At 43.6% G+C, this 23946-nt stretch overlaps 1 long non-coding RNA gene across 2 annotated transcripts; it reads left to right on the top strand.

The window, feature by feature from the left end:
• The first annotated feature begins 17304 nt into the window (after nt 1–17304).
• On the top strand, nt 17305–21931 carry LOC118401656 (uncharacterized). 2 transcript variants are annotated; one of them, XR_004829314.2, is made up of 3 exons: nt 17305–17514; nt 17699–17840; nt 20655–21931. It is a non-coding gene; the product is annotated as an uncharacterized LOC118401656 (long non-coding RNA). The 2 variants fall into 2 exon arrangements; XR_004829313.2 differs by having other exon boundaries at nt 17308–17514; nt 17710–17840.
• The last annotated feature ends 2015 nt before the right edge of the window (nt 21932–23946 follow it).

Genomic DNA, 23946 nt, shown 5'->3' with positions numbered 1-23946 from the left:
CAGGTAACTATTGACACACAATATAGCAGGGGATATAAAGCCATAACACATACATTGTTCTATGATCGATCATTTCAAAAGCCCCACTGAAGTCGAACAAAACATCTCCCACAAACTTATCATCAATTATTCTCAGCCAATCATCAGTCATTTATGGAAGTGCCGTGCTTGTTGAATATCCTTCCCTATAAACATGCTGAAAGTCTGTTATCAATTTGATAAGTGTCTTCAATATTGGTATTACTAGAGACATTCAAACCTTTTTGTAAGAACATAGTATATGGGTTTGATTTTAAGATATTTAGCTTAATTAATTTGATTTAATATTATGGTGTTTCTATTCCAAGAAAAACTAAAAACAAAACCCTCAGGGTTCCCATTAGGATGGAAAGGAAAATATGGCATTATACAATGTGACAGTCGGGAGTAGGCTATAGTACTAAAAGCAGAAGAGGTTTGGAGGATTCTAAATTAATATTTAAAGGGCATTTTTTTGTTAGGGCAAATCTGATCTGTGAGAGGGGCTTTTATATAATTAACAATAATAATAATGATACAAATTAACAATATTTTGGAGATGATTTCATTTTCATTTGAAGTAAAAATGCTTTAAAGTACTACTTAAGTAGTTTTGGAGGGGTATTTGTATTTTACTATTTATATTTATGGCCACTTTTACTTTTACTTCACTACATTCACTACATTCACTACAGATATTGTACTTTTTACGTCATACATTTTCCCTGACACCCAAAAGTACTTGTTACATTTTGACAGGAAAATGATCCAATTCACACACTTATCAAAAGAACATCCCTGGTCATCTCTACTGCCTCTGATCTGGCATACTAATACTTCTTTTGAAAATTATGTCTGAGTGTTGGAGTGTACCCCTGGCTCTCCATAAATAAATAATACATTAATGGTGCCATCTGGTTTGCTTAATATAAGGAAGTTGAAATTATTTAGACTTTTACTTTTGATACTTCAGTATATTTCAAACCAAATACTTTTAGACTTTTACTCAAGTAATATTGTACTGGGTGACTTTCACTTTTACTTGAGTCATTTTCTATGAAGGTATCTTCACTATTACTCAAGTATGAAAATGTACTTTTTCCACCACTGGTTGCACAACGCAATCTGCTGTGCCTGGTGAACAGTCGGTGAAGTTCTGTTGTCAGAAGAGGAATGGAAATGTCAGGGTGAACAGACGACCTGATGAACCCGTGGGATAGAAAAATGTACCTACTTACCTGATTTTGTTTGATATTAATAGTAAACAATAATATGTTTAACTAAGAGTAAGACTGGCCTGCTAAGGCTGAGTTATTATGGTGTCCACTCTAGCTTACTGCAGCTAGTCTGGGCGTCGAGGAAATGGGTTTTACTAGAGGTTGATAGACCTATACAGACACATTCCATTCTATGATCAGTGGTGCATTGTGGGAGATGTATTCCATGGATAGGATGTGGGGTGCTTGTAACCGAGATAGAGATCTTGGAGGAACAGAAGAAAGGCCTCAGTATTTCTTATTATCCTGGCATCTGGGAGACAGCACCAGAGGATGAACCCAAAGTGGGTTATGGTGCCCCCCAATCCATTTTGGAGGGGTGGAACCAAGCGTTCTGGTTATCAGCTATATAAAAGGGTAGGGTCTCAGCCTAACAGTCAAGACTGTTGGGCTGCCGTTTTCATGATTGCAATATTGAATCGATATTAAATAAAGATGTTTTTTAAAGAAATGACCAAGTATCTCTCAGTACTGAATTTCCACAACATTTTTGGCAACAAAGATGAGATCTGCAACTTCACCTGTTTTACTGCTCCTGAAGATCAGGGTAAACTGTCCACAGGGGATCAGAAATTGGGATCTCAGGGTAAACTGATGGTCTTCTCCAGACCATTTCCGGAGACCTTCTCCCTTACCTCACCTCGCTCATCAACTCATCCCTGACCGCTGGCTACGTCCCTTCCGTCTTCAAGAGAGCGAGAGTTGCACCCCTTCTGAAAAAACCTACACTCGATCCCTCCGATGTCAACAACTACAGACCAGTATCCCTTCTTTCTTTTCTCTCCAAAACTCTTGAACGTGCTGTCCTTGGCCAGCTCTCCCGCTATCTCTCTCAGAATGACCTTCTTGATCCAAATCAGTCAGGTTTCAAGACTAGTCATTCAACTGAGACTGCTCTTCTCTGTATCACGGAGGCGCTCCGCACTGCTAAAGCTAACTCTCTCTCCTCTGCTCTCATCCTTCTAGACCTATCGGCTGCCTTCGATACTGTGAACCATCAGATCCTCCTCTCCACCCTCTCCGAGTTGGGCATCTCCGGCGCGGCCCACGCTTGATTGCGTCCTACCTGACAGGTCGCTCCTACCAGGTGGCGTGGCGAGAATCTGTCTCCTCACCACGCGCTCTCACCACTGGTGTCCCCCAGGGCTCTGTTCTAGGCCCTCTCCTATTCTCGCTATACACCAAGTCACTTGGCTCTGTCATAACCTCACATGGTCTCTCCTATCATTGCTATGCAGACGACACACAATTAATCTTCTCCTTTCCCCCTTCTGATGACCAGGTGGCGAATCGCATCTCTGCATGTCTGGCAGACATATCAGTGTGGATGACGGATCACCACCTCAAGCTGAACCTCGGCAAGACGGAGCTGCTCTTCCTCCCGGGAAGGACTGCCCGTTCCATGATCTCGCCATCACGGTTGACAACTCCATTGTGTCCTCCTCCCAGAGCGCTAAGAACCTTGGCGTGATCCTGGACAACACCCTGTCGTTCTCAACTAACATCAAGGCGGTGGCCCGTTCCTGTAGGTTCATGCTCTACAACATCCGCAGAGTACGACCCTGCCTCACACAGGAAGCGGCGCAGGTCCTAATCCAGGCACTTGTCATCTCTCGTCTGGATTACTGCAACTCGCTGTTGGCTGGGCTCCCTGCCTGTGCCATTAAACCCCTACAACTCATCCAGAACGCCGCAGCCCGTCTGGTGTTCAACCTTCCCAAGTTCTCTCACGTCACCCCGCTCCTCCACTCTCTCCACTGGCTTCCAGTTGAAGCTCGCATCCGCTACAAGACCATGGTGCTTGCCTACGGAGCTGTGAGGGGAACGGCACCTCAGTACCTCCAGGCTCTGATCAGGCCCTACACCCAAACAAGGGCACTGCGTTCATCCACCTCTGGCCTGCTCGCCTCCCTACCACTGAGGAAGTACAGTTCCCGCTCAGCCCAGTCAAAACTGTTCGCTGCTCTGGCTCCCCAATGGTGGAACACACTCCCTCACGACGCCAGGACAGCGGAGTCAATCACCACCTTCCGGAGACACCTGAAACCCCACCTCTTTAAGGAATACCTAGGATAGGATAAAGTAATCCTTCTCACCCCCCTTAAAAGATTTAGATGCACTATTGTAAAGTGGCTGTTCCACTGGATGTCATAAGGTGAATGCACCAATTTGTAAGTCGCTCTGGATAAGAGCGTCTGCTAAATGACTTAAATGTAAATGTAAATGTAAACCACGTTTATTATTGAGCAGCTGCACCCGCCTATGATCTGAGAGGTAGGGGGCATGGGTGGATACCAGATCTGGACCGAGTACTGAGAGAGGTAGGCTTGGACAATCTATCAATAAGTGATGAAAGTATGAATAAAAATAAATAAATAAAAGCCTTTGTTGAGGGTACGATCAGAGCGAGGTCTTCCTTAAGAGGGCCATAGCTGAGGTGACTAGCAGGACTGAGAAGAGTTGATAAGAGTGTTCTTAACCTGTTGCGACGAGCAATCCCGTATCCAGGATCCTATTTATAGCCTCAAGCTCATTAGCATAACGCAACGTTAACTATTCATGAAAATCGCAAATGAAATGAAATAAATATATTAGCTCTCAAGCTTAGCCTTTTGTTAACAACAATGTCATCTCAGATTTTCAAAATATCCTTTTGAACCATAGCTAAACAAGCATTTGTGTAAGAGTATTGATAGCCTAGCATAGCATTAAGCCTAGCATTCAGCATACAACATTTTCACAAAAACAAGAAAAGCATTCAAATAAAATAATTTACCTTTGAAGAACTTCAGATGTTTTCAATGAGGAGACTCTCAGTTAGATAGCAAATGTTCAGTTTTTCCAAAAAGATTATTTGTGTAGGACAAATCGCTCCGTTTTGTTCATCACGTTTTGGTAAGAAAAAACCCGAAAATTAAGTCATTACAACACAAACTTTTTTCCAAATTAACTCCATAATATCGACAGAAACATGGCAAACGTTGTTTAGAATCAATCCTCAAGGTGTTTTTCACATATCTATCGATGATAAATCATTCGTGGCAGTTTGGTTTCTCCTCTGAAGAAAATGGAACACGCATGGACCTGGAGATTACGCAATAATTTTGACGGAGGACAACGGGCGGACACCTGGTAAATGTAGTCTCTTAGAGTCAATCTTCCAATGATATGCCTACAAATACGTCTCAATGCTGCAGACACCTTGGGGAAATGACAGAAAGTCCAGGCTCATTCCGGGCGCATTCACAGCCATATAAGGAGACATTGGACCACAGGGCATTCAAAATCTGGACCATTTCCTGTATGAAATGTCATCTTGGTTTCGCCTGTAGCATTAGTTCTGGGGCAATCACAGATAATATCTTTGCAGTTTTGGAAACGTCAGAGTTTTTTCTTTCCAAAGCTGTCAATTACATGCATAGTCGAGCATCTTTTCGCGACAAAATACAGTATCTTGTTTAAAACGGGAACATTTTTTATCCAAAAATTAAAAGAGCGCCCCCTATCTCGAAGAAGTTAAGTGAGATATCCTTGAGCATAATTGTTAATTAGCCAGTTGCGGGAAACCAAAAGTTCAAATCCGTGGTACTGAATTGATCACAGTAGAACTGGTGAGGTTTGTGGGAACGAGGGTCCAGAGCCTTCTCACTTATGTGAGAATGCTATTCATTGACTACAGCTCAGCGTTCAACACCATTAGTACCCTCAAAGCACATCACTAAGCTAAGCATCCTGGGACTAAACACCTCCCTCTGCAACTGGATCCTGGACTTCCTGACGGGCCGCCCCCAGGTGGTGAGGGTATGCAGCAACACATCTGCCACGCTGATCCTCAACACTGGAGCTCCCCAGGGTGCGTGCTCAGTCCCCTCCTGTTCTCCCTGTTCACTCACGACTGCATGGCCAGACACGACGCCAACACCATCATTAAGTTTGCAGATGACACAACAGTGGTAGGCCTGATCACCAACAATGACGAGACAGCCTATAGGGAGGAAGTCAGAGACCTGGCTGGGTGGTGCCAGAATAACAACCTATACCTCAACGTAACCAAGACTAAGGAGATTATTGTGGACTACAGGAAAAGGAGGACTGAACACTCCCACATTCTCATCGACGGGGCTGTAGTGGAGCAGGTTGAGAGCTTCAAGTTCCTTGGTGTCCACATCAGCAACAAACTAGAATGGTCCAAACACACCAAGACAGTCATCCGCCTCTGGCCTGCTCGCCTCCCTACCACTGAGGAAGTACAGTTCCCGCTCAGCCCAGTCAAAACTGTTCGCTGCTCTGGCCCCCCAATGGTGGAACAAACCCCCTCACGACGCCAGGACAGCGGAGTCAATCACCACCTTCCGGAGACACCTGAAACCCCACATCTTTAAGGAATACCTAGGATAGGATAAAGTAATCCTTCTCACCCCCCCCCCTTAAAAGATTTAGATGCACTATTGTAAAGTGGCTGTTCCACTGGATGTCATAAGGTGAATGCACCAATTTGTAAGTCGCTCTGGATAAGAGGGTCTGCTAAATGACTTAAATGTAAATGTAAATGTAAATCAAGAGGGCATGACAAAGCCTATTCCCCCTCAGGAAACTAAAAAGATTTAGCATGGGTCCTGAGATCCTCAAAAGGTTCTACAGCTGCAACATCGAGAGCATCCTGACTGGTTGCATCAATGCCTGGTATGGCAACTGCTCAGCCTCTGACCGCAAGGTACTACAGAGGGTAGTGTGTATGGCCTAGTACATCACTGGGGCTAAACTGCCTGCCCTCCAGGACCTCTACACCAGGCAGTGTCAGAGGAAGGCCCAAAAATTGTCAAAGACCCCAGCCACCCCAGTCATAGACTCTTCTCTCTACTACCGCATGGCAAGCGGTACCGGAGAGCCAAGTCTAGGACAAAAAGGCTACTCAACAGTTTTTACCCCCAAGCCATAAGACTCCTGAACAGGTAATCAAATGGCTACCTGGACTATTTGCATTGTGTGCCCCTCCCACCCCAACCCTTCCTTTTAGGCTGCTGCTTCTCTCTGTTTATCATATATGCATAGTCACTAACTATACATTCATGTACATACTACCTCAATTTGGCCGACCAACCAGTGCTCCCGCACAGTGGCTAACCGGGCTATCTGCATTGTGTCCCACCCACTACCCGCCAACCCCTCTTTTACGCTACTGCTACTCTCTGTTCATCATATATGCATTGTCACTTTAACCATATCTACATGTATATACTACCTCAATCAGCCTGACTAACCTGTGTCTGTATGTAGCCTCGCTACTGTATATAGCGTGTCTTTTTACTGTTGTTTTATTTCTTTACCTACCTATTGTTCACCTAATACCTTTTTTGCCCTATTGGTTAGAGCCTGTGAGTAAGCATTTCACTGTAAGGTCTACAACTGTTGTATTCGGCACACACCCGGTGACATCTGAAGGCAGACTGGCCCCTGCGAAGTCTAATTATAACCTGTAATGTTTTGATGAAATGTTTGATAAATGAGGTATACAGGTATGCCCAGGGTTATTATTGTAAGATGTTATTGTAAGTGTTTTGTTATTCCTGGTGCTGAGAAAATATGATGGAAAGTTAGTTTTTTTTGTTACGTTGTTACACAATTAGATGGGAGACATGGGTACTCAGTAGGTAGTTTTGCACGTTTGGATAGTGCAAGGGTTTTCCTCCTCTTTGTCTGAAGAGGAGGTGTAGTAGGGATCGGACCAAAACGCAGCGTGGTTAGTGTCCATATCGTTTTTAATAACAAAAACACTGAACACTATGAAATACAAAAACAATAAACGAATACGTGAAATGACAAAACCGAAACAGTACCGTGTGGTGAACAAACACAGACACGGAAACAAACCCAGGCTACCTAAGTGTGATTCTCAATCAGAGACAACTAACGACACCTGCCTCTGATTGAGAACCATACCAGGCCGAACACAGAAAACCAACCTAGAAACACAAAACATAGAATGCCCACCCAACTCACGTCCTTACCAACTAAAACAAACAAATAACACAAGAACTATGGTCAGAACATGACAGATAGACATAAAATAATCAATACCATAGTAATCGCATTAGGCGATAACCCAGTGTGGATACAATATCCCGTTGTGGGACCACTAATTAGGCAATATTTTGACAAAGGTATGGGTTTCCCTGTAAATATAGACAGGGTTATGAAATCTAAAAACATCGCTAAACGGTTTTGCCTTGTCTGTCTCATCCCTCTCTGTGTTTTTTGTTTGTGTTTTCTGTGAATATGATATGAGAGTGTGTGAGGGTAGATATGTGTTAATCTTACATTTACATAATAAGATATAGATATTTGCTAAATAAAATGATTGAAATTTGGATAATACGTTTTGATATAACGTTGTCTTGGTGTTCTGTCCAACACTGTCCATCGTAGAATATCACGGGTGGAATTATTAAGGGCTAGATGTTATTCTATACTTTCTGGAAGACTAGAGAACATTTGAGCATTATTCCCATAGGGCAGCGTCCGAGAAACTAATGTTTTTGGGCTCTGCTGGGAGTATATGGATGAAGAGTCCTTGGAAATGGAGTGAATCATTCATGTGACAACCTAAGATTTCCTAGGTTTATGTTGATTCCGTGAAGACATGAAAAAATGAATAAGAAATTGTATGTGTGTATAATCGATTACTAGTGATTTGATAACGTAATACTGGGAATATAATGATATGCAACTTAAACAACCCATACTGTCACGCCCTGGTCAAAGTATTTTGTGTTTATCTTCATGTATTGGGTCAGGCCAGGGTGTGGCATGGGGTTTTTGTAATGTGGTGTGTTTTGTCTTGGGGTTTTGGTGTGTATATATTGGGATTGTAGCTAGTGGGGTGATCTAGCAAAGTCTATGGCTGTCTGGAGTGGTTCTCAATCAGAGGCAGGTGTTTATCGTTGTCTCTGATTGGGAACCATATTTAGGCAGCCATATTCTTTGAGTTTGTCGTGGGTGATTGTCCTTAGTGTCCTTGTTCCTGTCTATGTTAGTTTTCACTAGTATAGGCTGTTTCGGTTTTCGTTACGTTCTTTGTTTTGTAGTGTTTGTGTTTTAGATTCGTGTTACGTTTTGTTGTTCATCAACCTGTTACTCCTACCCCCTACTTTTTCGAACATTCTGTTAAAAATCGCGCAACATTTCAGCGCCCTGCTACTCATGCCAGGAATATAGTATATGCATATGATTAGTATGTGTGGATAGAAAACACTCAGACGTTTATAAAACTGGTTAAATCACGGCTGTGACTATAACAGAACGTGCGTTTCATCGAAAAGCGCAGGAAAATCTGATCACTGAAAATGGGAAAATATATCCATGCGCCACTAGAACCCGTTGTTGAATGTGATCCACATTAAATGGGGCCGAGGTTGCAATACCTACAGCTTCCACACGATGTCAACAGTCTTGTCATTTGCCTACGATTTGTTTCTTGGTCAAATGGACACAAGGTAGCGTCTTTCTTCCGGTCTCTGACCGGATATTTTGGTTGAGATTTACCCGGACATTATTTCCAGACGTACAGCTATAGAATATACATCGCCTCGTGATCAATTTGATCGCTTATTAACGTTTACTAATACCTAAAGTTGCATTACAAAAGTATTTCGAAGTGTTTTGTGAAAGTTTATCGTCAACTTTTTTAATTAAAAAAAATGACGTTACGTTATAAAACGCTATTTTTTTCCTTGATCACACAGTCTTCATAGATCGATATCTAGGCTATATATGGACCGATTTAATTGAAAAAAAGACCCAATAGTGATGCTTATGGGACATCTAGGAGTGCCAACAAAGAATATGGTCAAAGGTAATGAATGATTTATATTTTATTTGTGCGTTTTGTGTAGCGCCGACTATGCTAATTATTTTGTTTACGTCGCCTGCGGGTCTTTTGGGGTGTTACATGCTATCAGATAATAGCTTCTCATGCGTTCGCCGAAAAGCATTTTAAAAATCTGACTTGTTGCCTCGATTCACAACGAGTGTAGCTTAAATTCAGTACCCTGCATGTGTATTTTAATGAACGTTTGAGTTTTAACGAGTGCTATTAGCATTTAGCGTAGCGCATTTGCATTTCCAGATGTCTAGATGGGAAGCCTGCGTGTCGGGTAGGAGCAAGAGGTTAAACATGGATCGCAATCTACACGCTGCAGTTTGGTCCGACTCTCCTTCACCACACCTAGAAAACCGTTACAGAATCACCCACCGTAAACGGACCAAGCAGCGTGTCAACAGGCAGGAGCAGCCCAAAGAGGAGATGCGAAATAAGGATTTCTGGACATGGGAGGAAATCCTCAACGGGAGAAGACCCTGGGCTAAACCAGGGGAGTGTAGCCGCCCAAAGGTGGAACAGGTGGAGGCAGCGAGGAGAGCAGAGTCAGCCGGAGAGAGGAGCCGGCGATATGAGGGAACACGGTTGGTAAGGAAGCCTGAGAGTCAGCCCCAAAAATTTCTTGGGGGGGGCTCAGGGAGAGTGTGGCAGAGTCAGGAGTCAGACCTGAGCCAACTCTCCCTGTTTATCGTGAGGAGCCAAGGAGGAGACCAGAACCAGAGCCGGTGTTGGAGGTGAGCGAAGCAGAGACCGTGAAGGAGTTAATGGGGAACTTGGAGGAGAGAGAAATGAGGGAGTTGCTGTGTTGGTGCTTTTTGCATGGAATTCGCCCGACGGAACGTGTCGGGGATTTGATGGCACCTGGGTCAGCGCTCCATACTCGTCTTGAGGTGCGTGTTAGTCGGCTGGTGAAGTTGGTGCCAGCCTCACGCATCAGGCCTCCTGTGCACATCCCTAGCCTTGCACGTCCTGTGCCAACACTGCTCTCAAGATCTCCAGTACGCCTTCACGGTCTAGCCCATCCTGTGCCACCTCCACACACCAGCCCTCCGGTAGCAGCTCCCCGCACCAGGCTGTAAGGAGCTGTCTGTAAGGAGCTGTCAGTCTGCAAGGAGCTGCCAGTCTGTAAGAAGCCGCCAGAGCTGTCAGTCTGCATGAATCAGCCAGAGATGTCAGTCTGCATGGAGCAGCCAGAGCTGTCAGTCTGCATGAAGCAGCCAGAGCTGTCAGTCTGCGTGAAGCAGCCAGAGCTGTCAGTCTGCAAGGAGCTGCCAGTCTGCAAGGAGCTGCCAACCTGCAAGGAGCTGTCAGTCTGCAAGGAGCTGTCAGTCTGCAAGGAGCTGCCAGTCTGTAAGAAGCCGCCAGAGCTGTCAGCACACATGGAGCAGCCAGAGCCGCCAGTCAGCGTGGAGCAGCCAGAGCCGACAGTCAGCATGGAGCAGCCAGATCTTTCAGTCTGCCCAGCGCCACCAGTGCCGCCAGTCTGCCCAGCGCCGCCAGTCTGCCCAGCGCCGCCAGTCTGCCCAGCACCGCCAGTCTGCCCAGCGCCGCCAGTATGCCCAGCGCCACCAGTGCCGCCAGTCTGCCCAGTGCCCCCAGTCTGCCCAGCGCCACCAGTGCCGCCAGTCTGCCCAGCGCCGCCAGTCTGCCCTGCGCCGCCCGCGCCGCCAGTCTGCCCAGCGCCGCCAGTACCGCCAGTCTGCCCAGCGCCGCCAGAACTGCCAGTCGGCCAGGATCTGCCAGTCGGCCAGGATCCGCCAGTCTGCCAGGATCCGCCAGTCTGCCAGGATCCGCCAGAACTGCCAGTCAGCCAGGATCCGCCAGTCAGCCAGGATCTGCCAGTCAACCAGAATCTTCCAGATCTGCCAGTCAACCAGACTCTTCCAGATCTGCCAGAACTGCCAGTCGGCCAGGATCTGCCAGTCGGCCAGGATCCGCAAGTCAGCCAGAATCCGCCAGATCCGCCAGTCAGCCAGGAACTGCTGAGACCACCAGCCAGCCAGGATCTGGTAGATCTATCTACCTGCCTGAGCTTCCTCTCACTCCTTAGCTTCCTCTTACTCCTGAGCTTCCTCTCACTCCTGAGCTTTCTCTCACTCCCGAGCTTTCTCTCAGTCCCGAGCTGCCTCAGTCCCGAGCTGTCCTTCAGTCCCGATCTGCTCCTCAGTCCAGTGGGGTTCTGGGTGAGGACTACTAGGCCATGGTCGGCGGCGAGGGTGGACTATCCAGGGACGCAAGGAGAGGGGACTAAGACATTAACTGAGGGGGGTCCACGTCCCGCGCCGGAGCCGCCACCATGGACAGACGCCCACCCGGACCCTCCCTATTGTTTTGAGGTGCGTTCGGGAGTCCGCACCTCAGGGGGGGGGGGGTTCATTCTGAAATGTGAAAAGTACACGTTGGCTATACATTGTGAGTGGGGGTATGTTTGTATGTATGTGTATGACCCATAGCCTATGTTTGTATGTATCTGTATGACCCATATCCTATGTTTGTGTGTGTATATATACATATTGTGTATTAGAGGGAGCATGGCCTAGATGCGTGTGTCTGCATTGCTGTGGTGAATGCATTCATCCTACACAAGGAAATGGCTAAGAGCTGTGGAAAGCCCCCATCTCACTGCTAGCCTTCAGAGAGCTACTCATCAAGGAGCTTGCTGGCTACAGCACCACAGCACCACTGCACCACGTTCTGGCCCCTCTACCTCTGTCCCTTCTGCTCCTGCCACAAGTGGTGTTCATCTGCCCAAATGTATTTCTGCAGGCATGGATGTGCCTCAGGGCCAAAAGGGCACAGCATGGAGGCATCGCTGTGTTCTTCGCAAAATGAAGTGCCCATCACCTGCCCCACATGCTTGGTGACCCTCTGCTTTACAGCAGAAAGAGACTGCTATGGCACCTGGCATCAGCAGCACAATATTGTGTAGAGGACTGAGGGTCTTCCAAATATTGAAAGTGTTATTTTGTAAATGTATATATTTTTTTTTCATGTTTTTTCTCCATTTTTTTTTTTGGGGGGGGGGGGTGTTAGAATACCATTTTGGTATTTTGTATATATTTATTCCATTCAAAATGTATAACTTCACCAATTTGGCCACTTGGGTACATTTGGGCTACTTGTGTGGGACACCTGGGTGACTTCATGATAAATGTCATGTAGCACACTCATTTTGGAAGTTATCAGTCTGAAACATTGCACAAGTACTGTTGCCCTCTTATGTTTTTCACTGAAATTGTCTCCATCATCCTATCTGAATGTTTGTTTTGTCTTGTTCATTTCAAAGATGATAATACATCAATAAAATGTAAAATGTATGTTTTTTTCATTGTATTATCTAAACCAGATCTATTGTGTTATATTCTTCTACATTCAATTCACATTTACAGAAACTTCAGCATGTTTTCTTTCAAATGAAACCAATAATATGTATATGAGCTACAGGCAGTTAGATTTGGGTATGTCTTCAGCTAGGCTCTGCTAGCATCAGGCAACATTTTCACGAAAATAAGAAAAGCAATCAAATTAAATAATTTACCTTTGAAGAACTTCGGATGTTTTCACTCAGGAGACTCTCAGTTAGATAGCAAATGTTCCTTTTTTCCCAAAATATTATTTTTGTAGGCGAAATAGCTCCGTTTGTTCTTCACGTTTGGCTGAGAAATCGACCGGAAAATGCAGTCTCTACAACGCCAAACTTTTTTCCAAATTAGCTCCATAATAATTTTCACATATATATTCGATAATATATCCGTTGGGACAATTGGTTTCTCATAAGAAGCGATTGGAAAAATGGCTACTTGTGTACTTTACGCAAGATTTTCTGCCGGAGCCATCATGTGACCACTTGCTAAATGTGGTCCCTTACGGCTATTCTTTAACATAAATGCGTAAAAAGACGTCACAATACCGTAGACACCTTGGGGAATACGTAGAAAACGTAAGCTCATTCGTAGCTCATTCACAGCCATATTGGGAGTCATTGGCATGAGGTGGTTTTAAAAAATCTGGCACTTCCTGATTGTATTTTCATCTGGGTTTCGCCTGTAACATCAGTTCTGTTGCACTCACAGACAATATCTTTGCAGTTTTGGAAACGTCAGAGTGTTTTCTATCCAAAGCTGTCAATTATATGCATAGTTGAGCATCTTGTCGTGACAAAATATCCCGTTTAAAACGGGAACGTTTTTTATCCAAAAATGAAAATACTGCCCCCTAGTTATAAAAAGTTAATGTCATGCCCCTTAAAGTGTTGCTCTGTGCTACCCAGTGTGGCTGGGTGGGGGTCCACTTCCCCCTTCCTCCTCCCTTCTCCATGGGGTAGGTCCGTCTTCTGTGTGCTGCTATGCAGCCAGTCAGGTGCCTCCTGCCCTCATGCCTTGAACCGCGTGTGCCTGGATAACTGCAAGGCAATCCCATTGTGAGCTACTCGGGAGCTACTCGGGAGTCATGACCAATATGACCAATATACAGTGGGGAGAACAAGTATTTGATACACTGCCGATTTTGCAGGTTTTCCTTCCTGAAGTGTACTTACACTTCAATTGTGAGAGACGGAATCTAAAACAAACGTCCAGAAAATCACATTGTATGATTTTTAAGTAATTCATTTGCATTTTATATCATGACATCATGACATGACAAGTATTTTCATCACCTACCAACCAGTAAGAATTCCGACTCTCACAAACCTGTTCGTTTTTCTTTAAGAAGCCCTCCTGTTCTCCACTCATTACCTGTATTAACTGCACCTTTTTGAACTCGTTACCTGTATAAAAGACACCTGTCCACACACTCAATCAAACAGACTCCAACCTCTCCACAATGGCCAAGACCAGAGAGCTGTGTAAAGACATCGGGGATAAAATTGTAGACCTGCACAAGGCTGGGATGGGCTACAGGACAATAGATAAGCAGCTTGGTGAGAAGGCAACAACTGTTGGCGCAATTATTCTAAAATTGAAGAAGTTCAAGATGACGGTCAATCACCCTTGGTCTGGGGCTCCAACCGGCCTCACAACCGCAGACCACCTGTAACCACGCCAGCCCAGGACCTCCACACTCTGCATTTTCTCCTGCGGGATCATCTGAGACCAGCCACCCGGACAGTTGATGAAACAGTGGGTTTGCATAACTAAATAATTTATGCACAAATTGTCAGAAACTGTCTCAGGGAAGCAAGCTTGTCGTCCTCAAGGGTCTTGACCTGACTGCAGTTCTGCATTGTAACAGTGGGCACATGCTCACCTTCGAAGTCCACTGGCACTCTGGAAAAGTGTGCTCTTCACGGATTAATCCAGGTTTCAACTCTACGCTACAGATGGCGTCGGGTGGGCGAGCGGTTTGCTGATGTCAATATTTTGAACAGAGTGTCGGTGGGGTTATGGTATAGGCAGGAATAAGCTACGGACAACAAACATAATTGCTTTTTATTGATGGCAATTTAATGTGCAGAGATACCGTGACGAGATCCTGAGTCCCATTGTCGTGCCATTCATCCGCCGCATCACCTCAAGTTTCTTTAGGATAATGCACAGCACCGTGTCGCTAGGACCTGTACACAATTCCTGGAAGCTGAAAATCTCCCAGTTCTTCCATGCCCTGCATACTTAGCTGATATGTCACCCATTGAGCATGCTTGGGATACTCTGGATTGACATGTACGATAGCATGTTCCAGTTCCCGCAAATATCCAACAACTTTTCACAGCCATTGAAGAGGAGTGGGACAACATTCCACAGGCCATAATCAAGAGCCTGATCAACTCTATGGGAAGGAGATGTGTCACTCCAGATACTAACTGGTTTTCTGATCCACACCCCTACCTTATTTTTTAAAGGTATCTGTAACCACAAATGTATTAAAATGTACTAATTCCCTTATATGAACTTTAACTCTGTAAAATATTTTAAATTGTTTAACGTTGCATTTATATTTGGTTTTCACTGTATTTCCGAAAGGACAGACTGGCTTGGTTCGGATTTAAAATTAAGGTGTACAGTTATTTATAGAAGCGGGAGAATCTTTGACAGCTGCAGGCTAAAGTTAAATCTAGACTTTGTTTCCTGTGTTGTAATCTCTCCCCTTTCACCCCAGCTGCCAAACTAATCCCGCTTCAGATGACCATCCTACCCACGCTAGATTACGAAGACATCATTTAGAGATCGGCAGGTAAGGGTGCTCTCGAGCAGAAAGATGTTCTTTACCATTCGGCCATCAGATCTGCCACCAATGCTCCTTATAGGACATATCATTGCACTCTATACTCTTCTGTAAACTGGTCATCTCTGATACCTGTCACAAGACCCATTGGTTGATGCTTATTTATAAAACCCTCTAAGGCCTCACTCCCCCCCTATCTGAAAAATCTGCTGCAGCCCTCATCCTCCACATACAAATCCCATTCAGCCAGTCACATTCTGTTAAAGGTCCCCAGAGTACACACATCCCTGGGTCGCTCGTCTTTTCAGTTCGCTGTAGCTAACGACTGGAACGAGCTGCAACAAACACTCAAACTGGACAGTTTTATCTCAATCTCCTCATTCAAAGACTCAATCATGGACCCTCTTATTGACAGTTGTCGCTGCTTTGTGTGATGTATTGTTGTCTCTACCTTCTTTCCCTTTGTGCTGTTGTGTTTGCCCAATAATGTTTGTACCTTGTTTTGTGCTGCTACTATGTTGTGCTGCTGCCATGTTGTGTTGCCACCATTTTGTTGTCATGTTGTGTTGCTACCATGCTGTGTTGTCATGTGTTGCTGCTATGCTATGTTGTTGTCTTAGGTCTCTTTGTGTAATGTTGTGTTGTCTCTCTTGCCGTGATGTGTGTTTTGTCCTTTATTGTTCTTTCATTTATTTTTATTTTGAATCCCAGCCCCCGTCCCCGCAGGAGGCCTTTTGCCTTTTGGTAGGCCGTCATTGTAAATAAGAATTTGTTCTTAACTGACTAAGAATTATTAAATTAAATAAATAAAATAGAGATTAGGAGAGAGACTGGGACAGCAAACTGGGTAAAATAACAAAAGTAAATAAATGGTTGCTGGATGAACCTTAGCCAGCACAGTTTGGTTCAGGTTTGCACAATAGTGTGAAAAGGGCTTGAGACCTGTCCTACATGGCTATATCGGGCCCCAAACATAAGGCCATGCTGTTGTTAAGGAGTTGTGAGACTGCAGTGTTTCTGTCTTGTTTTAAAACATTACCTTTTACACACAATATAATAAAATGCTTCACAGTAGGAGAGTGGGGTTGAAATGTTTGTTTTTTTCTCCAAATGAAATAGGGTTAACATAGGGTTCAGATGTTTTTGGGGACTTTAAAAGATCTCTTAAGATAAATAATGTTAAAGATTGGGAAACACACCCCAGGACAGGATACATTCAAAAATCATTAGTAATTTGCAAATTTGCCTATGTTTTACCTTGAAGGACAATGTTACCCTCCAGTGGTATAAGGGCAGGACTACAGAAGAGAGAGAGAGAATCCCTCTTTATTGAAAACATCCATTTGATCATGATCATTCAACATTTCCCAAAGGAGTAGACATGACTGTGTTACACTTCCAACTCTTTAATTTAAAGCTGCAGTATGTAACTTTTTGGGACTACCCGACCAAACTCACATAGAAATGTGAATTATAGATCTGTCATTCTCATTGAAAGTAAGTCTAAGAAGATATGTTCTGTGTGCGCTATTTCTATGGTTCCCATTCTTGAGTTTCATTTTTGCGTCTTTTACTTTCAGTTTTATACACCAGCTTCAAACAGCTGAAAATACAATATTTCTGGTTATTGAAAATATATTTCACAGCAGTTCAGATGGTACTTTGAGTCTTTACACTATACATTGCTTGTTTTGTCACATAAACTGAAATTAGGCAAACCATTAGAATTTTAGCAAGAAGCGAAATGCCGCAGCAATTTCTGCGTGTTGCACCTTTAAAACAAATCCAGTGAGTGTCACGTTCTGACACTAGATCTTGTGTTATTTGTTTGTTTTAGTTGGTCAGGACGTGAGTTGGGTGGGCATTCTATGTTTTGTGTTTCTAGGTTGGTTTTCTGTGTTCGGCCTAGTATGGTTCTCAATCAGAGGCAGGTGTCGTTAGTTGTCTCTGAGAATCATACTTAGGTAGCCTGGGTTTCACTGTTGTTTTGTGGGTGATTGTTTCCGTGTCTGTTCGCCACACGGTATTGTTTCGGTTTTATTCACGGTTATTGGTTTGTATTCATTGAGTGTTCAGTTGATGTTTTTAAATTAACAACCTTGCCACATCTTGGTCCGATCCTTGCTACACCTCCTCTTCAGATGAAGAGGAGAAAAACCCTTACAGTGGGTGAATACTAAGGTGAGAGACACTATTTGTATCAGATCAGCCAACTGCAAATGGGCCTTGCAGATGCTCTGCTCAAGGCACAGCTCTATTCTCTTCCACATAGATGGTGATTTGCTAGAAGGTGGGGTGTGGGCACTTGTGGGGTCTGGGGGTGTCACTTTTTCAATATTATCACTTGAGCTCACCAAGTCTGAAGTCTTTCTCCAGCTGATGCTGTCATCAGTGTCCATTGGCACTCCTCTCCAGAGGCCGGCAGCTCTGGTGTAGCCCCTCTTCGGCTTCCTCCTATCCTCCTTGCGGCTCTCCCGGAACGTCCAGAACTCGCCCATGCTGAACAGGTAGGTGTTCCTGTTGTGGGCCCACACAAAGGCAGCCTCCACTCTCTCCACCACCCTGTCATTGTTGGACCTCATCCCCTACTCTGCCAGAGGTCTGGGGAGGGCCACAGCGTCTTTGAACACCCAGTACTGAGCACCTACACAGGCATAGAAAGGAGGAGGGAAACCTTTGATTTACAACACAAGAACAACCACATTCATAAGGATATTAGCCACTGTATTATGGCTTAGTTCTGATGTTTTTTTAACTCTGACTAGAGACATGTTCATTCAGCACCAAATGGAAGAGAACAGACTGAAACGGGGAGGGATTACCAGCTGTTTCTCTTCATCTCGTAAAAGGCATCGATCTTGTTGGTTCCAGTGGGAGCCCCATCCAGAAATGTCTAATCAGGGCTGGGTTGAGGGAGGACAGATAACTAGTCCTCTGGATCCTCCAGAGATGTGGACCTGAAACAAGCAACACAACATTTAAAGAGGCTGTGTGGAAATGTAACGGCTAATTGTTTACGTCACATTTGGGCTTGAGTGTTGCCTGTGTTTCATATGTAATATAACAAAAATCTATGTTTCAAATCATGAAACTGCAGAATCCTTAGTTATTAGACCAACAATATGTGTTTGCTAATAGGCATGGGTAGGTGTTCCCCTTTTCTGTCCAATGAGTTCATTTCTGGGTAATATTTCTGCCCATGTAGGCAACCCCTTTTAGCTAATGAGCACACTGAGGCAATACTTCCATATAACCTCTTCATTGTCAATATAATATAGATTTAGTTTTTCAAGAAGGTAATTCTGCAGACAAAATAGGCCATTCAACTAAGCATGTATGTTTGTGTAATTGTGTAAACACATTCTCAATGCTAGTGTCACTAGTGTTTTATTTGTGTTACCCTTAAAAATAGAGGACCTCTCCTTTAACATTTTCCACAGAGTCAAAGCTGCTTTAACTCTCTCTTGCTCCATTCACTGTTTGTTGGCCTTGGAGGTGAAGGACTGGGCAGGAGTGTGGAATTGGGAATTGCACCACTGCCACCAGGGTGCACTCTAGCCTTGCTCTCCTCCCTCCCTGCGGGAAATACAAAGGGTGAATCCATAGAGAACAATAGAGGACTCATCTTTGTATCTGTGCGGTAGATCTCCTTGTGTGTCTGAGTGCAATGGAAGCGCAGTTGAGACCATCTCCATTTTTAAGTAGTCCATTTTTTTCATCTAGTACTTCTATGAGTTGCTAAACAAACTGAAAGGGTGCAAACTGCCACCTCTAGTGTGTTGTTTAAACCGGTTAAAGCCAAGGTTGGAGATTTACTGCCGCCTGTAGTTAAGCAATGTTTGGTCACTAGTATAATTAATGGCTGATCCCTCCTGATGACATGGAGGGAATTATGTGATTCTCCCTTATCTGATTGGAATTCCCACCCAATTGACTACATTAAAATGGTGAAAGTCCTCAATGGTGCGGCCCATGCTAAAATGGGCTTTTGGGCACTCGAGTCCTAGTATCATTATCTATGGGTGAATCTTACTTGTATTTCCTTGGCAGATTCTCAATTGGTTTCGCTTGACTCCTTTCGTCCCCTCCTCCATCCTCTCCTTGGATCCTTTTGAAAAAGGTTCAAGGTAATTGAGGAGAGGTGGTGAGGAGAGGAAATGTGGAAACAAATGCGCTGGTACTTCCACGTCATCATGCAAATGATGTTTACAGGGGTGGAATCCCAAAATAAATGTGTAAAGTAGTACAAATAGATGTAGCTAGTTGTGTGAGATATTGTATAGATAAAATGATAAGTAGCATAAAACTAAGGGACATGGTTGACTAAAAAAACCTACATTGTAACCTACACTAAGGTGTGCGGGTAAAGGTTCTGCATTCAGGAGCCTCATTTTTAAATGTTGTGTACATAAGAGATATACCCCAAAACATGCATGCGCCAGTTTTTACACAAAAGTTGGTATATATAAAAATGGAACTTGATGTGAGATTTATGAAGTTTATAATGATTTGAGATTATATATTTGTAGTTGTAAACACATTCTCAAACCTGTAACTGGTTAGTTGTGAACATGAAATAAACTCATTTGTAGATATAATTGCATTCGTAAACTGTTAACTTAACATTTCCATCTGTACACCTGCGCATGTCAATTTAGTGTGCTAAGACTTCGGTTGTACTTTAACACCCTACCATGACAAAAAGATTTCTAGATGTGAAAAGTGATTTGCAAGCAAAGAGAGCGAGAGAGATAGCAGGAGCTCTGGAAGGTGGGACCTCTTTCTTCTAACCAATCAGATGAGGCTTTCAGTACACCAGCATACTCTGCACTGGTTAGTTGGTGACAGCTCACATGGTCCATGTTGTCTGGCGCAACCACCGGTCAATCACAACGTACATTACCAGGTTACCGACCCCAACTGTTAGCTGTCATGGCTTGTGTGTTTAAATGTGTTTATTTTATGGCTAGGTAGCAAACTCCTTTTTTCTTCTTCTTTGTAATGTGTTATTGGAAGCTATTGTCCAAGTCATTGTTATTAAGTGTTTATAACTCTAACATTGTTGTCAGATACTAGCTACCGATGTCGATTAGCTAAGTCAAGTTATTTTGCAAGCTATTTTTTTAAGCTATCTAGCTAGCTTTATGCTGTATGGATCCACACAGAATAGCTAGCTATGGAGTTTTAGTGGAAGCACGACTGAAGGTAGAAAATAATTTGTTTAGCTTTGACATTGGCTGTATTCTATGAATCTGCACTGGCCTTGGATTAATTTAAAGCCCTAGCTAAACCATTTACAATTGTCTGTCTCCACTCTACAGGCAGCAATCCAATCCCATTTAGATGGGGTCCATTAGGCCTCCATCAGCTCCACAATGCCCCGGGGGATGTGAAGAACATCCAGAACTCCCTGGCAGAAGTCAGCAATGACTGGAGGCAAAGCATCAACACCATTGAAAACCTGAAGGCCGTAAAATATGCTGGGTTGCATCCTGCAACACAGTCAGATTGCCTCAGCCGTGGAGAACCTGAAGAATATGTATTTAGGTAGACTACGGTAGTGAATGTTGCAACCGAGGATAGACGATTTGTATGCGCTACTTGGTTCAGCAGTCGGCAGTGCCATGCTCTGAGCTTGTGTGGCCTACCACTTTGCAGCTGAGCCATTGTTGCTCTTAGACGTTTCCACTTCGCAATAAAATCACTTACATTTGACCGGGGCAGCTTTAGCAGGGCAGACATTTTACGAACTGACTGTTGGAAAGGTGGCATCTTATGATGGTGCCACGTTGAAAGTCACTGTAAGGCCATTCTACTGCCAATGTTTGCTATGGAGATTGCACGGCTGTGTGCTCGATGTTATACACCTGTCAGCAACAGGTGTGGCAGAAATAGCCCTAATTTGAAGGGGTGTCCACATACTTTTGTATATATATTAAAATACAAAAACACATGGTCATGGTAAGCACAAATAAAGCACAAATAAATAACTCCACAAATCACCAAGAAAACAGTTACATTCCTCCACAAATAATTTACCAATCAATACTTTAAAGTGCCCGAGCGGCACCAGAACATCAAGATGAAATGAATTTAGTCCAAATTGATATGGTGCATTCAAATTGAAAGAAGACTTACCTAGCTTGGTGGAGACCCTAGGAACCTCAAGAGTTAACCAATCCTGTGAACGGGTTAGGCCACTCAGGTGTCTATACTTCAACAGCAAAGTTAGATAAGACGGAAGTTTATGAAGTAGGGCATTGAAAACAATAGGGGAGTAATGTAAATATCTATGGGTCTTTAGTGAAGTCCAGACAACCTTTTCATACAGGATGCAGTGATTATCAAAACTGTCAACTGTCACAAAATGATGGGCTCTATGGTAGATGGCATCTGAAGTGTTAAGAGTAGTAGCAGCTGCACTTTGATAAATAATATCACCATTATAAGGAACAGATAAAAGGTTGACTGAAAACCTGCTTCCTACTGCTTAGAGAAAGCCACAATCTGTTTCTATAGAAAAAGCCAACTTAAAATCTTATCTTCTTAACCAACTCAACTATATATTTTTTAAACATATTATCCATATATATACAAATGCCTAAGTATTTATATGTGAGAACACGTTCCATTAGAGAACCATCTAATAAGTGAACATGTCGTTCATCTGAATCATTCCCACAAGAGTTTAAAAGCAACATCTATTTAGTTTTGGCCATATTAAGTTTGTTAAATCAGCAAGGGATTCCTGCATAGCTATAAAATCTGACTGTAGTTTTAACACATCACTAACGAACTATCATGGTCCAAACACACCAAGACAGTTGTGAAGAGGGCATGACACCTTTTTCCCTTCAGGAGACATAGAGAGACATCCTCTAAGAGTTCTACAGCTGCGCCATCGAGAGCATCCTGACGGGTTGCATCACTGCCTGGTATGGCAACAGCTCGGCATCTGACTGCAGGGCGCTACAGAAGGTAGTGCGTAAGGCCCAGTCCATCACTGGGGCCAAGCTTCCAGCCATCCAGGACCTGACCTGGTGTCAGAGGAAAGTCACAAAAAATTGTCAGAGACTCCGGTCACCTAAGCCATAGACTGTTCTCTCTGCTGTCGCATGGCAAGCGGTACTGGAGAGCCAAGTATAGGACCAAAAGGCTCCTTAACAGCTTCTACCCCCAAGCCATAAGACTGAACAATTAATCAAATGGCCACCGGATTATTTACATTGACACCCCCCCCTCCATTTGTTTTGTACTCTGCTGCTATTCGCTGTTTATTATCTATGCATAGTCACTTCACCACTACATACATGTACAAATGACCTTGACTAACCTGTACCCCCACACATTGACTAAGTACCGGTACCCCCTGTATATAGCATTGTTATTGTTATTTTATTGGGTTACTTTTTATTATTAATTTAGTAAATTTGGTAAATATTTTCTAAACTCTTCTTGAACTGCGCTGTTGGTTAAGGACTTGTAAGTAAGCATTTCATGGTAAGGTCTACACTTGTATTTGGCGCATGTGAAAAATAAAGTTTGATTAGATTTTTTGACATTTAAACTTACCCACCATGATGGCAAACAGCTGGGCTTCTTTGGTGGATATTGCACTGGTAATGCACGTCACTATTTACAGGTGGCTGTGGCTGACGACACAGCCAATATGAGCTGTCACCAACCAACAAGGGCAGAGTTTGTTGGTCTATAAAATCCTCATCTGATTGGTTAGAAGAAACAGGTCCCAGATCCCAGAGCTCCTGCTCTCCTTCTCTCTCTCCTTGCTTGCAAATCGCTGTTTGCACATCTACAAATCTTTTTGTCACGGTAGGGCACTAAAGCACTGTCAACAGTCTGAGCGTGTGAAATTGACATGCTCAGATGAACAGATGCAATTATCTCTTGCAAATATTTAGCTACACATCCATTTTTTTTCATGTTCACAACTCATCAGTTACACATTTAAGAATACGTTTATAACTACAGATTATTTCAGGTTCACAACTCATCAGCTACACACATGCAAATTGTGTTCACAACTATATATCTTTTCTACACGCTCAAATCATTATGTCAATGATTTAACCTCATAGAGAGACAGTGCAGTGACATATTCAATACCGCCTTAAACACCCTGGCCTGCATTTAGCTGATCTAGGGTGTAATCATTAGTCCAACAGTTGCAAAGTAGAGTTTCTATTGGACAAATGTAGGTATGTTTATCCCCATTTCGTTCTGTTTGCTTCCCGTTGAAGAAATGTTTTTCAACCGAAAAATTGGCGAAATGAATACACTTGTAACGACCGTTGTATGAATAATTGGACCAAGGCGCAGCGTGAATAGAGTTCCACATTTTAATGATAGTGAAACTTCAAAGATATAACAATTGTGAAATACGTGGCGCACATTGGCACTAAAACAAAACAATATCCCACATCACAGGTGGGAAAAAGGACACACTAAGTATGATCCCCAATTAGAGGCAATGATTATCAGCTTCCTCCAATTGGGAACCATACACACACACCAAAATAGAAATATAATACCTAGAAACCCCTCTAGTCACGCCCTGACCTATTACACCATAGAGAACCCCTGTGTCAGGGCGTG

The sequence above is a fragment of the Oncorhynchus keta genome, chromosome 23, assembly GCF_023373465.1.
Source record: "Oncorhynchus keta strain PuntledgeMale-10-30-2019 chromosome 23, Oket_V2, whole genome shotgun sequence".
Classification (NCBI taxonomy): Eukaryota; Metazoa; Chordata; class Actinopteri; order Salmoniformes; family Salmonidae; genus Oncorhynchus; species Oncorhynchus keta.
This window is presented reverse-complemented; position numbering and strand designations above follow the sequence as displayed.